We start from the raw sequence: 19,312 nt of genomic DNA, 5'->3' as shown, positions 1-19,312 counted from the left end.
GTATTCATAGACGTATTATTTACTTATGTGAACTGCTGAGACTTGCCTCAGTTACCCAGCTCCATCTCCTTTCTTCTCTGGATCTTTCTATTCTTAATCCCCCCCCCCTTACTGGGTTAGAAGTGGCTAGTGTTAGTATACATGGTAGTGGTCTGTGCTTGGATTTCCCTAAAAAACAAAAAAACCTATGACTACCCAAGAAGGCAAGTTTCTTCAGAGAAACTTTCTATCTCCTGAGAAAATATCTTGGTGTTTAGATACTCAGGGTTGTCTCAGTATCAAAGGCGGCTCATCATCATCATCATCATGGTAAAGCATATCCTATACCCCATTGGCAGACTGCCCTTATTGCAGACTTCAGTGGACTGTGGAATTCGATGCTCTACAGTGCAAGCGGGGAACCCAGCAGATGTATGGAGGAGGTGTCTTAGATCTTGAAATGTCAATCAAGAGAACAAAGAAGTAATAATCCAGGCAATCACTAGTGTTGAGGACAGAAGCTTCAAGTTTTTCAAATACAAGGTGTGAAATATAAGGCAATTTGCCATAATAAAATAAGGAAATAAAAAAGAAACCTTATAAATTGCAACACCAACAGAGAAAAAAAGTTGAGAGACAGAAATGCAGAAGACACAGTGAAGTCCTCAGAGGCTTCATAACCCAAATTGAACCCACAAAGAAAACAGCAAAAGCATCTTGTGATCTAGGAGTGGGAATGGAGGACTGTAGAGATCCACGTTTAATGGTTGAAAGGAAGCAGAACAGACAGCCCAGTCAGCTTAATGGGAGGTGAGGGCAGAGCCCTGCTTAGAAATGCACCACTAAGAATCCTGTTATCACTACACATCTAGGTGTACCTAAGCCATTCTGGGCTTGACAATTTATTAGACTCTCAGGACTGTAGGACTCTCTGTAAGTTATGTAGTAAAGACTACCTATAAATCTGCCTGGGAGAGACCCACAGGGAGTGTCTCGGGGGAGTCTGCAAGAATAACTCACAGTCATGTCCCAGGGAGGACGCATGGAAGCACACTCCAAGTATTACCAGTTCAGAAAGCTCCTAGTAGCTCCTTGGCATTCAGAGTACATCTTGGCTTTCCTTGTGTGTGTACCACTGACATATTGCAGGACAAGGACCCATCCTGGCCATAGTGAAGCCATGTCTGAGATAGGTAGAGAAGAGTGTTAGCAGCAAATAACTGAAGAACCAGAGAGTCAGAAGCAGGGAAGCCTAGAAGAGTCCTCAGAAGACAGCAGTCTGTAGACACATAGCAACAAGTCACAGGGAGGCATGCACACACCCATGTATGAGCATGGAACACCAGGCATGTGAAGAGCAGTTTAAAACAGAAATGTCTTGTTGGCCCCTTAGTTGTAGTGCCATGACTTGGGGTTTGTTTGTTTGTTTGTTTTATGTTTTGTTTTTGTTTGTTTATTTTTTATAATGGTACAATGCCAAAGCGATACACAGTGGCAGAAACTACATATTAAGCTGTGAATTTTTTTTCTCAGACATACCTACGGTCCTGCCTGGAATACTGTGCAAGGGCAATGAGCAATAATTCCTGACTGTGATAGCCACAACAGTGACAAGGGGCACCACTGTGCTGCTGAGCTGTGGTGTTCCAGGCTAGGTGGCCTAAGAAAATGTCAACTTAGGATATTTTAAGTTTTTAATGAAGTTTTCAGGTTGTATGTATTTCAATGTCAAGAATCATCTAAATCCCAGAGGAAATCAAAGGATAATGCTTTGGTTTCACATTCTTTAAAGGACCAACCTGAGCTGCAAAGAGGACACACACATATCCAGGTGGAGCAATGTGGAAAAAGCTGCCCAACAGGGTCTGTTTCCATTAAAGTTGTCCCCCATAGCCACAATTATCCCATAATGCCACCATCTTCTTTTTTGAGAGACTGTCACTCAAGGGATCAGATCAATCAATCAGGAAATCACCATAAGGTATGTGAGAAGCTCATCCACTGCAAATAATTCTGAATGGGAATGATGGGTTTTATTACAGCAGAAGAACAAGACAGCGTGAATAACCAGTAAAGAGTAGTATTTGTAATATAGAACACGACATAAAGAATTTGCATATTACTAATTGCTTTAAATGGTGATTGGGTGATATAAATAAAATTGCTCTGACGCGTAGATAATTCTACACCCAGAAATCAGAAATCCAAACCAAGGGAAACAGAAACAAGTGTTATCAACAGGTATCATAAGGTTTGAATTCCAGCATGAACAAGGCATCTTTGACCGAAAGTTCTGGTAAATTATAGTCATTATCCTAAAACATTAAGACCGAGAAGCAAGAAGAAACTGGCCCTTTGATACTCCCCTCCCCCTTCAGTGGGAAGTTGTTTTAAAATTGTCAGAGAGTTTAGATATCCATACCTACCAAATTACAAATTCTCTCAGTTGTAGGTTGATTTAATCAGCTGACCTTTGAACATAAAGCATAGAATAATCTCCCCGCTCCTCCAGACTTACTTTTTAACATTATAAATTAGTTTATTAAAGGAAAACACTGAAACCCTGTTTGTATACCTCACATGGAATGGGATTCCTTTTGCATTTTCTGCATACACACTTCTGCTTTTCTCTGCTTCGTGCATATTGGACACCCTGTTACCTTTAATGAAAGAGATCTATTTCCTAACATGGATCAGATGGAATATTAGAAGCAGAATCCATTCCAGAAGGCAGTAGCTGTCAGTTCCTAAGTGCTATTTCTGTTTCCTCTTGAAACATGACTATCAATCTGTAGTGTTCAGGGCCCTTGAATCTCCATTTCCTTGAAGCACTTGAAATCTCAGACCCTTGAAAAACATCATACTTTTCCTAGCTTGCTCTTTTAAAAAAATGTTTCTTATCTTAGAAGAAATTTGCTTCAAACAAACAAAGAGTAAAAGGTAAAGGAAATAAGTCTAAGACAGAAATGTGGGTCTGTATTTGGAATGATAAACAAAATCTTAGAGTTTGCAAATACAGCATGATTAAAGAAATTCAAAGAAATAGTTTTAAATGATTACATTCATGAAATGTAGATGGAAGAGACCATATCATTTTAAAACAGGAGTTTTGTAATAATCAAACAACAGTATTTTGATTTAAAATTAAGAGTCAAACTGGGAGGTTCGAGCTGGAACAGGGACAGAGTGGGAGAGCAAGGAAAGAGATACCATGATAAATGAAGACATCATGGGAATAGGAAGAGGCAGGGTGCTAGAGAAGTTCCCAAGAATCCACAAGGATGACCCTACCTTGGACTACTGGCAATGATCCAGAGGGTGCCTGGCCTGGTCTATTTCCATGACCCTATTAGTGAATACCCTAACTGTCATCATAGACCCTTCATCCAGTTACTGATGGAAACAGATGCAGAGATCTATGGCCTGGCACCAGGCTGAGCTCTGGGAGTCCAATCAATGAAAGAGAGGAGAGATTCTGTGGGCCAGCGACATCGAGATTATGATGGGGAAACCTACAGAGATGACCAGCCACACTAGTGGAAACCCATGAACAGTAGACCAATAGCTGTGGAGCCCCCATAGGACTGGACTAGGCCCTTTGGATATGCGACACAGTTGTTTAGCTTGAACTGTTTGGGAGGCTCCAGGCAGGGGGGTAAGGATCTATCCCTGGTGCATGGGCAGGCTTTTTTGAAGCCTAGTACCTAGGGTGTGACACCTTGAGCAGCCTTGGTGCAGCAGGGAGGGGCTTGGACCTGCCTCAGCTAAGTGTGCCAGGCTCTGCTGACTCCCCACGGGAGACCTTGACTTGGGGGAGGTGGGAATGGGAGGTTGTTGGGGGGAAGACTGGGGAGAGGGAAGAGGGGGGAATCTGTGGTTGGTATGTAAAGTGAATAGAAAATTTCTTAATAATAAAAAAAGTTAAAATGGGGCTGGAGAGGTGGCTCAATAGCTGTTCTCAAACTGTGGGCTGTGACCCCTTTAGGAGGTCACACATCAGATATACTGCAACAGCAAAATTACAGCTATGAAGTAGCAACGAAAATAACTTTATGGTTGGGGGCCACCACAACACGAGGAACTGTATTAAAGGGTTGCCGCTTAGGGAGGTTGAAAACCCCTGGGTTAAGAGCTTGCCCTGCTCTTCTGAAGAACTGGAGTTTAGTTCCCAACACCCATGTTAGGGGGCTCACAGCTACCTATAGCACCAGCTCCAGAAGCTTCAGTACCCTCTTGTGGTTTTTGCAGGCACCTTCACACACAGGCTCACATGCACACAAATAATTAAAAAAAAAAATAAAACAAATCATTAAAATGAAGAGTTCAGAAAACCACCCAGTCTGCTCAGGAATACAGAGTTGGCTAGGGCCAGAGAAGGAACACCAAGCCTGGCTCTCTGGGGATCACAGTGCACTGAGTACCACCTTGGTTAACCTTCAGACACTGTCTCATAGGAAGCAGGAGATGGTGATGCTGCTTCCCCGGCACATGGCACTGGGTGTCACACACAGCAGGCTCTCTGCTCAGGATGGGGTGTTCTGTCTATGATAACAGCATGACAGAGGGGTAGGAATGGCAGAAACCCTCAACAAATGAGGAAGACAGCCAGTTGAATGTGAAACACTTACTGAATTTTACAAACTTCTCCCAACTGAATGCTCTGCAACATTTTCAGTGTTTTGATGTTTCCTGAATATTGATAGCAGGAGTTCAGCTACAGAGGTCCTGCCCTATTGAAGGGATGATAGCAGTTGCCTTTCTTGACACATAGTAAGTGTGTCACCTCCCCTCTGGAGATGACACAGATCTCAATTTTTATGTGTGGCACTCCAAATCTGAGCACTGTATTCTGAACACTATATTTTCCCTTCAAGAGCAGATACATTACTATTCCATGCATATTCTTTGCTAGGAGAGATTTTAATTTTTCATGGACTCATTTTAAAAGAAACCCATAAGCAGAAAAAGATAGCGTCACAGCACACCCTGAGTGCTGTGTGCTCTAGTCCGAAGAGTAGAGGCAAAAATAAATCTCAGCCCTAGACATTGCAAGTTTCTGTACCTTAATAGCAGATCTTAGGAGACTTACAGACCTGTTCTCATAGAATTTGAATCCAGCTCTGGCCACTGTCAGGGTAGTTCCAGGACTCTTGTGTGTGTGTCACACTGGGCAGCTTTCATGATGTTAATAATCCTAGGGGGAGGTAGAAGGCGAACCTGAATGTCACACCCTACCACTCTTCAGGCCAGTCCCAGAGGAGCCAAAAGCTAAGAACAGTGTCTTCCACAGCTTTGTATTTCCTACTTTAACTTTTTACAACCTTTGGGGAGGGGGAGAACTGTGCATCAGTGTGTAACCTTTCCTCTAAATGGAAAATCCCTTCTGAAATGCTGTCAACTATTGATCCTGATAGGCCTATATGCTCAGGAGCTGGTTGTTTTCTGGATGTATTGAACATTTAGGTCCAGACCACATATCAAGTTCCCTTCAGAGCCAGCAAACAGAAATGTTTGAGAGGACAGCACTGTCCAGGACCAAGTGTTTTGATATAGACTATCTCTGAGAAAGAACTCAGAGTACAAAGAGGTTTGGGGATAGATAGGCAGAAAGTGGGTTTCTTTAACACTGTGAACCCCTCCATTGTGGAAACAATTAGGAATTTTCCATTAGGCATGCATGAAAGGAGTGCTTAATAGCTCCTAGTTATTTTACCTCAATTAGCATTTTCCTGGTGTGCATGCCTATTCATCCTGAGACTATGTGCTTTAAAATAATTATTATATATGAACAAACACAAAATAGAACAGAATCGGGAGGAAATTTCAGACTCATTGCAATGTAAGAGGAATACAAATTCCTAGGCAATTGGATTTTGGCTGCAAAAGAGAATTAAGCGGCTATTTTCTATCAAGTATTTTTGAAAACTCCTGATCCTCAAGAAAAACTTTCTGAGAGCCTTCAACTGGCCAGGCACTCTTTGAAGTCCTAATGATGTAATCCTTTTCATGATATCCGGATGCTGGCTTGCACCCATCTCAGAGCTTGGAGAAAGAGACTAGTAAAAGAGAAAGCAGGCAGAGAAATCAATGTATTATTAGAAACTGGGCATCCTGAAGCTGGTAGGAGCCAGGTAACCTCTCATTAGGGATACAACAAAGCCTGAGTGGAGATGTGAAGGCCTGGTGGTTGGGAAAAAGCCAAGCAGTGTTGGGAGCCTCATTCTTCACAGAGGCAGGCTCCCACCAGTGGTGGCCATGCTCCTCTTTGTTTTGTTGCTATCCCTTGATTTTAGCTCAGCTTTATTACTAGATTTTATGGAAAGGAAATTGTAAAATATCTGGAATCTAAAGAAACAATTCTCCTTTTTAAAATAGAGGCAACAAGCACACATACACAGAAAAATGAAATGGTTCATCAAATGTCACCATGAAAAATCATTAGGAGAGTAAGAACTCAAGTCAAACCACCAGAGGAAAACAAACAAAAGCCACAAGCTAAATTACATTATTTTCTTTCTATAATTTTTTTAAGGAGCAAAACCTTAAAGGTACATGTTCACATTTCCATGTTTGATAAATTCATGATTTTCATGCACAATGCACAACTCATCTTTAAAAAGAAAACTAACCAGTGGTCAACAATTTCTGGAAGAATGTATTCCATAGTCACAAGATGCTGACAGACACATTCTGAGAAGTGTGTCATTAGGCAATGTTGTCATAATGCAAATATCATAGGATGCCCTTACATAAATGAAGAGAACTCTGATGTTCCCAGGCAATTCCATCTCCTGAGGTCTCCTCTGTCATGAATATGGCCAGAGACTGATCAAAATGTAAACATACTGTCCATAACTACATGCTAATGGTTATGAGAATTACTACAGAAAGCAGCCAAGACACTGTTCAAACAGGTGCTAGGACATTGAGTCCATACAGTCTTTATTTCTGATTATCTTATATTTTATTCAGCTTTTATTATGAGCTGTCATTATTCTAAGTGGGTATGAGTACAGCAAAGAAGAGAAAACAGTCCCATAGGCACAATATGATGCTGGGTGAGTATCAGTCGGGATGTCTGAGGCTCACACTAGGGGTTGAAGGATAATGACAAGGGCTCTAGGAGATTTTGGAGTCCTAGAGGGGAGTGATATGGACCTGTTATCACCACAGAAATGTCTGAGGTAGGGGTGACATAGGTAGGGATGACATTCAGTCATATTTTCGAGTATTAAGAGCCTGAGGTGATCATGGCATAAAGTAGAAATAGTTGGAATAATTAGGGTTGAAGGAGAGATGACCAATGAAGTGTCATGATGGGAAGGTGGAGGACTTGGCAGAGGGTCAAGAGATGAGTGATGCAAGGCCGTCCAGAGACAAAGTAAATCTCACAGGGATACTACTTCGTGATGGAAGAAAGAGGCATTAACCCACTGAGCCTCAGCAAGGTCATTCTGGCAAATGATGGAGGGAGAATTTACAGGAGGCAATGGGGAAAGTAGGGAGACTGGTAAGTCATTGTTCCATTGAGGTCCACAAAAAAGAGAAGAGAGTTTAGACCCAGGTTGAGGTGGAAGGGATGGAGATGGAGTTCTAGGGAGAATGGAAGCTAGAAATTATTGCTGAAATAAAGAAGTCTAGAGATAAGCGTGGGGATATCAGAGATCAAGGAGACGAGGTATGGGAGGGAAAGGATTGTAGCTACAAGTTTTCATGTGTCCCGCCTGGCCCAAAATCAGGACAATTCTCTCTCACCTGCCGGTTCCACAGCCATTTGGACCCAAATAAAAACACAGAGGTTTATATTAATTAACACTGCTTGACCATTAGCTCAGGGTTACCACTTACTAGCTCTTACACTTAAACTCAGCCCATTTCTGTTAATCTATATGTCACCACATGTTCCATGGCTTTACCTGTGTACCATCACATGCTGCTCCCTGGACGGCGAGATGGTGTCTCCTGAATCAGCCTTCCTCTTCCCAGAATTCTCCTTGTCTGTTTATCCCACCTATACTTCCTGCCTGGCTACTGGTCAATCAGCATTTTATTTATTAACTGATCAGAGCAACACATTCACAGCATACAGAGCTCCATCACCCATCATTTCCCCTTTTCTTTCTATTTAAAAGGAAAGTTTTAACTTCAACATAGTAGAGAATTATCCTGACCTTGGGCCAGGAGGGACACATGAAAACTTTCAGCTACAAAAGATGTTGGAGATAAGGTTTGGATAGACAAGAGAGAGACAGAGGTGGGGAAAGGCATGTCAGAGAGAGGAGAGTTTGAAGGGGGATGCATTTTAGACAGAGTCAGTTAGCAAGGTGTGGATGACAGAAGGAAGTGGAGGAGAGGAGCCATGAATGTTGGTGTTTGAAAGAAGCTGATGAAGTCCATTCCATGTTCATGGAAGTTTCAATTTATAGACTGTAGGAATGTGGCAATATGTTAATGCAATTTTCTCAAAACTGAATATTCTATGGAAATCCTATCAGATTCTTAATTATAGATTCATTATAATTGAATGAAAACTGAAACAGGTGTTCAAAGCTGAAAGTAAGTGAATTAGAAAGAGTCATCAGAATGTAGGTAGCATTGTAATTTACTTTGCGTGAAAGCAAGTGTGTCCCTTCTAGCCAGGAATGTCAGAGAGTACTGGTTGGACTCAAATTGTCTTGGTAAATGTTAAGTGACTTTCAACTAGGATGTTCCCAGACATTGCCATATGGGCTATTAGCATGCTATATAGGATGTAATTAAGCTCTTGGTAGCATAAGTTTTGCTCAGTGAAGCAGAGTGTCTGGGGCACAGATTCCTGCAGCTGTAAAGCCTTGCCATGCGTGAGGCGGTTCCTTTGTATGAACATCCTTATTTGGATAGCAATGTCAATGTAGAGACTTATTTTCTGTTTATAAATGATCCTTACTGTACTGTTTACTTTGAGAGAAGCCATAGAGACGAGGCTTCACCAGAGCTACTGTTCTGTGATGTGTATCACAGGTAATTAGTGGACTAGCATTTACAGTCACATCATTGTGTGACTGCAATTTATTAAGCAGACTTTTCCTACTCAATTATTCATTATTGTATATGATAGAAGTACAGGGATGCCATTAGCATAAATCCTGACAAAATTCACAACCAAGTCAATAAATTGGGTTTATCTGCCTTTCAAAACTGATGTTTTATTTGAAGAGATTTTTATAGGAAGATTAGTTCCATATGAATAGTTCGTTTCATTAATGTAATTGAAATTTCATCTTGGGCTTTGATCCAGTGGAAAACATTTCAGGAAAATGACAATGCCCCGGGGAAATCTAGGTGACACTGAGGAATTACAAGTTAAAAATCACACTGTGACAGACCAGGCATGTTTTGTGTTGCCAAGATAATAGCTTAATAAAATGCCCATATGATCTCTAAGTAGAGCTACTACTAAAACAGGTTGCATTTGAAACGATTAATTCTTTGATTGCTTTTGTGTGGTTAACTGTTCACACAGAAAGCTCTATTCCTGTCACCTGTGATTCAAATTTAACTTTCCAAGACTATGTGCACATTATTTTGTTATTGACAAAACCTTCATGTGGAAGTGCCAGTTTGCTTCTATTTTTTGAAAGAATATGTAAGCGTTCAGAGACAAGAGAATGCCATGAATGACCTTGAGTTCTAAACTGTGTCAATATATACACATTTCTAAATCTCAGCACTCTAGAGGATCAGGCAGGAGGATTGTCAGGGTTTTAGGGCCAGTCTGGTCAAAACAGTGCAATCCTGTCACAAGGAAATGAAAGATACAGGCTTTTGTTTTTATAACTGGTACATATGGCAGAGTAAATACTGTTAAGTGTGGTCAGAATCATCCCTGGCTTCTCTCTGTGGTCAGAATCATTCTCAAACCCATAGTCCCACAGGCTGTGAGCTGCCCGATACAGGATCAATGGGTAGTTTTCTGAATAAAAGACTTTTCCTATCAAGGACATAGTCACCGGTTGTTCACCAAGATCCTCATCCAAGCTACAGAAAAGAAAAGCCAGATGCAAATGCCTCAGACAGGAAACAAAGGCAAAGCACATAGTGCAGCCAGAATCTGCTACTCCTGAGACTCCCAACTGCCGTGATGGGAGAAACTTTGAAATATTTCTTAAGCACCCTAACACATGAAGTTTAAAGGGAATTCTGTGGGAAGAAGGACTGCTGCTCACAGGGTGGGTGATCTCTCTGTTAACCTGAGTTTTATTGCTTCTGTGCAACTCTGAGATCTTTGGAAAACCTCTCTACATTTGTAATCTCTTTGTACATTTGTACATTTATAGGCTACTTTCAGTCTGTGATGGTTCTTTTTCAAACTCGTATCCAGCTCAGCATTAAGACACTATAAACCTGAAGTGACATTGTTTTGTGACCATTACCCAGTCTGGCCACATCTGTGTCTGCATCTCTCCCGAAAGCCTGGGCAGCTCCTCCTGTGGTGAGTTCAGGTCATCATGTAGTATTAGTCTTAGTCATTATCAAAACCAAGTCCCCAGTGGCTGTTTACAGCATGCAGTGCATTAAAGTGAAACGCAGGTGGTAGGCTACAGAGGTATCTGTCAGGACACCCAGGAGAGAGACAATGGCTTTCAGAACAGTAAGAGCCATACAGGAATGAAGACTATAAATATGCCAACAGTCCTGTTATGATGATGGATTTAGTCTCACTCTAATTTCATCAAAATTAATTTGTTCATGTGTCTCCAACTTTGTGACTCTGATTTTAGATCTTGCCCTACTGTATAAATCTATAATTACACATCTTTGACATATCAAAATTGTATTTTAAAGTCTCCTAATTCTACATAATTTGCATTAACCCCACTTGCCTTGAATTTCTTTTAGAGGTGGCTTGCCCTAGCCAGCTTACACTTCTCATGGAGGGCCTTGTGGACTCTGAACATGAGAGGTGTTATTCCATAATTCTCAAGAGTTTGCTTCATCTCTGCTTTGTGGATTGTATTTTGCTATTCTCTTCCCTCCTCAGTGCAGTGAAGGCCCACTCCAGACCCCAGTCAGGTCTGACCCACCTGACTCTAGTGCTTCTGATGTAGCTGAACCAGTTTGCAACATCACTGCTCCCTCTTGGAGGAAGCATTCTTCAAAGAAGCCACAGAGCACAGAGGAGCCTGCATAGCCCAGTGGTTCACTTATTTAAGAGAATGGACGGCTAGACAAAAGTGCACCTTCTGTCCCATCCACAAGGGACCTTCTAAGCATAGAAGGGTATTGATACCATCTTGGAGTCTTGGTCAGATTAGTTTTCTCCAACAATTAAAGGTAGGAAAAATTTCACACACAATAGATAGCAGCTGATAACACATTTTGTTGAAGGTGAGGAAACACACACACACACACACACACACACACACACACACACACACACACACACACACGGGAGAGGGGTGGTGGAGGATGATCACAAAGAGAAAGTCTCCTTGCAGAACAGAGAACAGACCAAACTCCAAATCCCCTAGAGGACTTGGGTCTTTGAAGTGTTTTTTGTGGCATAGCATAGTTCACCCACCTAAAAAAGGGGAGCTGATAGTCCCATAGCTTGAGAAAAACGTGTTCAGGACCAACCTTATACATATCTAACCAATGTGGACCTGTCCCAGGAAGTGGCATAGGGGACCCTGCTGGTGGGAAACAAAACTCATCATGCCATTGTCTCAGGTCAGGAGGGTGAAGAAAAGCTGGATGTTTGCCATTTTCCTTGTCTGTCTGTGGCTCCTTTCTCTATCAGCTTGCCTGTCTGTCAGGGATCTGTGTGTCCAGCTCTTATTTCTTCCCTTCTATCAACCTTAGTAGAATGGCATTTCATATTCGAAAACCATAAAGCCTTCTTCTGTATGAAGTAACAGCTAAAAAGTCAGATCCATCTTTTTTATTTTAAGGTATCAGAAACACCAATTAGTAACATTCTTTAAACTTACCATTTACTAAATCCATGTATTTTAATTTAAATTCTATCATTTCATTAAAATCATTATTAAAGTGAAGCCACTTACTTTGTGAAAGCCACAAACACGAGCCACATATTTAATTTTCTAGTAGCCAAATTAAAAGAATTAAAAGGAAACAGATCTATAATGCCTTTGTTATTGAATTTCCTTTATATCATTAATCTATGTAACAAATTGTGTACAACAAATATTTCCACATATATCAATAAAAAAACATACTGATCAAATATTCCACATTTTCCCTACAAAGCCATTAAAGTTCATTCTGCAACTTGAGTGCTAATCAGCTCACACATATTATGCTATACACTCACTGGCTGTATGTGGCTGGTGTCCATGCTGCTGGACAGTGTGGCCCTTAGTTGTTGAGGGACAGGCCAAAGAGAGAGGTGCATAGCAGCTCATATTTCCCAGCAGGAATCTCACAGTGCTGAGCTTTGAGACAAAATTGTTTTGTGTCATCTAGAAAGCACCTCACAGAATACCTGCAAGCCTCCACTGCTCACTTGCTTTTGTTGTTCTGGCTTGCAAAAATGTAATTAAGGAAAAGAGTCAGCAGGTCTTTTAGAATGACTCTGTCAAACCGATCAACACCTCTGTCAGACTAAATTAGGCAGAATCTCCACGGCTACTGATTTCACTTGCAATGTGTGGCAGTCTGGACTGCTCGATTCTGCATCGATGCATTCAACCAACTGTGGATGGACATAAATGTCTCCGTAGCAAACACATAGAGACCTTTCTCTTTGAACAATACATTTTGGCAACTGTTCATACTGCATGTATATCTAGAAGATAATTGGCGAAGGTCTGTTAGTGAAAGCAGTCTAGAAGTCCTCAGTGTCTCCGTGGAACAAATTCTATCAGTAGGTTTCCCCCCCACCACCATCTTAACCCAATGTTCCCCCACCCTTTTTTCTTTATTCAGCTTCAAGAGACTCATCCAGGCCCCTCTCTAGGAGGTAGCATTTACTCACAAACTTGAGTCTGGAAAGGAGGAATAATACCCATCCTGCCTGCTTTCTGAAAAGGCAGTGCACGCGAGCCCAGGTATTAAGCCATGAGTAGTTAAGTAGGTGACTTACAAGTTTAGGGGTCATTAGCGGACATGAGGTGTGATTTCATGCTGAGTGTCTGTGTTAATAAGAGTGCTCTGGTTATATTTCCTGTCTCACTGTACAGTATGTCTGTCTCTGGGAAGGTCATCACTGCTGACAGGTGACATCGAGTCCCCTTTCTAGCGTCTCTTGGCTTCTCACTTTTCTCAGAACATCTCATATTTGTTCACTTCAGTAACATTTCCATGTCTGCGGTGCTGTTGGCCTCTCAGTGGTGGGACGTACATCTCATTTGCTATTGTGTAGCCGGTTGTACGACCCGAGTTCTTGGCATTTATATTATACCAAGCTGAGATAGTTGTCAACACAGGAGTGGTTAATTAATAAGAGTTTGTTGTGTTTCCTAAATAGAATGCCCTATCCCCAAGGATGAGCCCCAAGATCTATAGAGTAGATTCTTGGAACTTTTGACTATACATAGGATAGAGTTTAATTTATAAATTAGTGAGAAATTAGCAATAACTAGTCATGAAGGAGAAGAGCTATAATAGTATGTTGTAATAAGTTCTTTAAAACAGATATGTATTTGTGGAATTTTCTCTTGAATATTTTTGGATCACTGCTGGCTATCAGTAACTGAATCCATATAGAGTGAAACATTGAACAAAGGGGCTAGTGCAGATGCTAGAAGTTTCCATCAAGGAAGGGCTTTGGCTCTGGCAAATGAGGGGTTTGAAAACCGTGAGAACAAATCCATTGTCATGGCATCTCCTGCTCTGTGTGAAAACCCTAAGAAGCCTCTGGGGCATGGATCTCAGCTTCCTGTGCCTCAGGGAAGTCTACACACTTCCAGAGAGCTATAGTCAGGATCGATCATGTGAGAAGCAAGGGACACAGCAACCACAGTTGCTGCCATGCTGGGCTTGCAGACTTGGAAACCTGGCTAAACCTAGATGTCTCTCTTGCTCCACACAGAGCAATCCAGTGCTGTGCTTTGGGCTTCAGTGGGAGATCTAAAAACAAGCAAACAAATAAATAAATAATAATAAAAAAAAACTTTTTGCCTTAAAGACAAGTTAGTAAGCCAAACCCACTGAAGGAATTGATGGACCAACCCTAGCTCTTGTCAGGTGATGGGTACAAGGATGCAATCCAGGTCTCTAGGAGGATGAGTGTTTGATTGTGCATGCTTGCTTTGTATCTACATGGCTGACCACAGAACATGATTGTTGAGTGTCCTTAACTCAGCCCTGCACTGGGGCTTTGGAAATCCTCTTTGCTAAGAAATGATTGGCCTTCTGAAACTCAGAAAACCTCCCTAAAGACATAGATTTTTTTTTTTGAGTAAAGAATTTTTTTTTAACACAGGAGTGCTTTCTTGAAATATCAGTATCCTTATCCTCCTCTCTATTCTGTGACTCTGGATGAAGCTGTGTAGTGGACATCTTTCCGTGTAGGATCACTGGGCATTTCCTTTAGGAGCAGTGGGCTCCTTTTCAGAGGGCCCTTACCATTAGGGTCTGTACCTCATTTGTCCCCTCCTGACATGTCTGAAGCCCACTTACCTATATCCTTTCTCTCCTTTTCCCCTCAATATTTCCCTACTTAACAGTTAGAAGGATGGCTGAAACCTACTTGTGTACATAATTATCACTTGTCTTTCTTCTGAGTCCTCTGCCTGCAGTGTAGAGGGTCTCACAGAACTCATTGCATTGGGAGAGTGAAATGAAGTTCTCATATCATGGATACAAAGACATAATAACTAGCATCAGAAATCAGTATTACCCGGGCCTGATTCAAGGAGGGACTCTTCAAATTGTCTTCTCTTTGAAACGGAATCTATGAGATAGAAACCCACACACGAAGGACACAGCTTTGATGTGCAAGTGCTTTGTGAGTAGGGCCTGAGATCTCTAGGATGGAGACATGGGACATTATTGAGAATTTCACCTCGGCTCATGTTTGAATTGCTTTGAAAAAGGATGCAATGCAATGAGTGCTCACGCTCATTGGTTGTTCAAGTGATATTGGGCAATATGATTGGATGGCTATATCCATGGGACATTTGTTTTCATTTTTAAGGAACCTCAAAGAAGAATATAGCTTTTCCCCCCCAATTCCATCAGCAGTTAGCCTTACCTGGGGAAGAGGAGGAGTGTCCAGCTTGGGCTACATGTCGCCGTGGCAACTGGTTTACCATAACATCCTTTGTGCTGAACACAGTTCTAAACTGTGGTTACTTTTACTTAAGTAAAATTCAAAGGCAAAGGAGAAAAAAATACCACAAGAAAGTTTATCAGAAAGACAAGAAGATTCTTGAAGAGCAGTGACTTCATGTGACCTGAAGAAGCAGACAATATCTCACTGAGTTTTTTCAAGTTTGGTTCCATAATGCTTTTATGGGGCAAACCTATTGGAGGGATAAATGGAATTTCAGGTCCAATGAATCACTTTTCCTTCTTACCATTTACTCTTGATGATAATTTAGTTTAATAAGTGCGGAGCCAAGCTGGCTCTAATTTTGCTGCCACATGCTGTGATTCAAAGGCTAGAATTTAGCCTTTTGAGACATTCACTGGCTGCTACTGCAGATCAAAGGAACAATGTTGTATGCTGACCTTCCATCTTCTGTATGCACAAATCTCTTAGTTCAAAGACATAGAGTTCATCAGATGAATCCAGAATGCTAGAGGAGTAGTCATCCTAGATAAGAGCCTGCCAGGGAGGAGCCCAGGTTGGGTTTCTTTTTGTTAAATCAAGTAGAGTTGCTCAGACCTCTCAGAATCCTGTGGATTCTTGCATCACTCAAAACACCATTTGCTTTTCCAAAAACAGACATCATACCTTTGGCTTGGCTGGACATTGCCTTTGAACATGACCACACATATGTTTTACAGTGTGCTTTTTCTTTTTATACTCAGCCCTGTCCCCCAGGGACTGGCAAATATCTGTCCATGTATTGCTTCATAAATATAATTAATTTTCATCCATTGCAGATTTATGTTCACTTGTAAGTTTTAATGGAATTCTCTAACCCCTGATGTGTTCATAAAATACATGATTTCTCAGGATTGGACTGATGTAGATTTTCAATCCTTGAACTTCCTGCAGCTTGGCATTGACCTTATGTCCTCAGACACATTCTGTACATCTTTTCTATTTTTTAAATTTATTTTTTTAGAATCTCTACATACATACAATGAAATATCATATCCCTACTCAGTCCTTCCTCTCACTCTCCCTAGGTTCCCATAAATACATCCACCTTGCAATGCCAGACCCTCTCCTTTTTTATTTTTAGTACTAAGGGGGGTTGCCCATGCTCCAGGGATGACTCTGCTCTCATGAGCAGCAATTACTGAGCATTTTTCAGATCTTTCTATGTCTATACAAAAGGAGAACTCCATTGGGAACAATGTTTACATATATGTAGTGAACATAGCCATTCCTAAACACATCTGAGAGAATATTAGATATTTCTTGCTTTTGATTATCTTCTAGAAAACATACCAGTAAAATATTAGGAATCATTCAGTCTGTTGTTCCTTCATCTTTTCTTAGTCTGTACTGTAACACCACCCCAGTTACCATTCAGGTTACTTTCTCTTAACTATGTAGTCAATTTATTTTAATTCATTCCAATTTATTTTTTTTACTTGTTTAGACCATTGTGATTTCAAACATCATTTTTATTTGACAACTCACTTGAAAAGCAGTAAGTGCTGGGAAATTTTAATTATTTTTTTTCCAGCACAGCTCAAAATAATTAACATGAGTGGATCTGCCCAATGAGATATGTTTGTTCATAATGTTAGAGTCAGTGTGAAAAAAAAAAGACAGAATGGCTAATAACTATGGAAGGGCTCTGCAAAAGAAAATTGGCCGGGCGGTGGTGGCGCACTCCTTTAATCCCAGCACTTGGGAGGCAGAGCCAGGCGGATCTCTGTGAGTTCGAGGCCGGCCTGGGCTACCAAGTGAGTTCCAGGAAAAGGTGCAAAGCTACACAGAGAAACCCTGTCTCGAAAAACAAAAAACAAAAAAACAAAACAAAAAAAAAATTGTAAGAAAAGTCATGGAACTGCCCGAAGGGTGGGAGCTGTACATCAGAATCCTCAAGTACACCAGTCAGAATCAAGTATGTCAACTTCCACGCTGTGGCCTCTTTGGACTGGGTCATTCTTTGCTCTTGGGTCTGTCTTGTCTAGGGTGATATATCCTGCAGTAGTGGTAACCTCAAGACCTGGTACAAGTGACACCAACCCATAAACAAGTAAAATATCCTTCAAACAGATCCAAATGTCCCTAAGGTTAACATAGATGGGGAGAAAATTACTTAACACTGAGAAGCATAGAATGTGCAAAGTTAGCACCCCACAATGATTCCATGACTCTGTGACAGTTTGAAAAATGTTCCTACCAATGGTCATTCTGAAATAGTTTGTAAAATGAAGACCTTCCTGAAGTGAAAATGTAGCTGGAGAGTTTTCTCTCCAGTTCCCGCCAACCCTGCCAGTTCTAGAGCCCACTTATAAAATAAATACACAGACTCTTATATCATTTAAACTGTTTGGCCTAATGGCTCAGGCTTCTAGCTATCTATTTCTTCTATCTTAAATTAACCTATTTTTACTAATCTATAAGTTGCCACATGGCTCATGGCTTACCGGTACCTTACATCTTGCTCCTCATGGTGGCGGCTGGCAGGTCTCTCTCTTCCCTTCCTGTTTCCTCAATTCTCCTCTCTGTTAGTCCCACCTGTACTTCCTGTCTGGCTATTGGCCAATCAGTGTTTTATTTATATAGAGCGATATCCACAGCATGAAAATATCCCAACTGGATAATGGAGACTGGTTTGTAAGCACAACTGAGTTGAAAGAGCAAATGACTCACAGCTCAAATGCAGAATGGCAGAATTAAACATAAGCAGAACCTCATTTTTGTTCCAAATATAAGTGAGTTGATATCTGAGTGTCAAACCCCATGGTTCATGAGATCTGGAGCCTAGCTTACATTATAACACTAACTGCATCTGGAATCCACTCTACTACTCAATGATGCGGCTTCATTCTGGCCCCTCACTTGCTCTTTGGAGCATCCACAAGGACTCTGCAAATAACAGCATTCAGTGTAGCCTCATGGCCATCACTATTCTACTCTATGCACTTCTTCAAACACCCTCTTCTCTCAGGTAGAGTGACCTAATCTTGCCAAAGTAACAAGAGTTCTCAGGAACAGAGCTTATTAAGTGAACCCAAACAGGAAGGAGGAAATGTGCTGCCTTAGTCTTACTGAAGACAGAAATCCCCAAGCTTTACAATAGACCAGATGGGTCTTCTTTGGTGAGGGATAGCACACATCTGCATGAAGAGACATTTTCTGTTCTGAATACTTTATCTGCTCCAGTTTATTGACAAAGAGTGAAGAGGAGTTGTATATTGCCAGTAAGTAGTTTTTAAGTCACTGGAAGAATGTGTCTTTCCTCTTTATCTTAAAAAGACTTAAAGTTCTTATGAATTTGCATTGCTGGTTTGTGGGAGCCCGTTTTCAGGTTCCTTGTGGCTTTACCCAGCACATCTGCATAGAGAGGATGATTAGAACCATGGGCCTGAGTGCAGGTGTATGAGATGGTCTGCACTTGGCTGTGCTAGGGGGAAGGTCTTTTGTTCCACGCCCTTGGCGTCTCTATAAATACTCTGGGGCAGAGACAGTCAGGGCCTGTTGGAAAAGGTTTCAGGTCCTCTCAAGGCTATCCTTTATTTTCTGTTTATCTCTGCAATATAAATCCTTCTATCTAATATTTCCTGCTGCTCGCACTCAAGAAAACTCTAGGGAGCTGTGGGGTTGGTGGGTAAATGCCCCACACTGGTTCAGTTCCATTCTGTAATGTTAAGAGCATTCTCTGAGCCTGATTGTTGATCTTCTCAGTAGGCTGAGCTACCTTCTTATTCATAGTGGCCCATATGTGGACAACTGTGACATCCCCAAACCTGGGAGAGCAGTGAATACAGTGCCCATAAGGTGAAATAGAAGAATAATTGCACACAGGATTCTAATGAAAATAGGATCTCCTTTCAACTCTAGGAGCATTTAGTTCCAAGAGTTGTGTACCCAGGTGCACTTATGTATCAAGTGGTATTTTAACACATCAGTTCAGCCTTTGTGGAAATACATTTGTTTGCACATGGAGAGGACAGGTAGACACAAAACCCTATCCCCTAGTCAAGACTTTATTGACAGCTGATAGCTGCTCTCAAAGGGAGAGTCAGTTTTCTCTAG

At 41.3% G+C, this 19,312-nt stretch overlaps 1 protein-coding gene across 1 annotated transcript in view; it reads left to right on the top strand.

Annotated features, from left to right (window-relative positions):
- Csmd1 (CUB and Sushi multiple domains 1) overlaps positions 1–19,312 on the top strand; it is a 1,274,530-nt gene that overhangs the window by 632,313 nt on the left and 622,905 nt on the right.

The sequence above is a fragment of the Peromyscus eremicus genome, chromosome 17, assembly GCF_949786415.1.
Source record: "Peromyscus eremicus chromosome 17, PerEre_H2_v1, whole genome shotgun sequence".
NCBI lineage: Eukaryota > Metazoa > Chordata > Mammalia > Rodentia > Cricetidae > Peromyscus > Peromyscus eremicus.
Note: the sequence above shows the minus strand (reverse complement) of the source record. Positions and strands in the feature narration are given on the sequence as shown.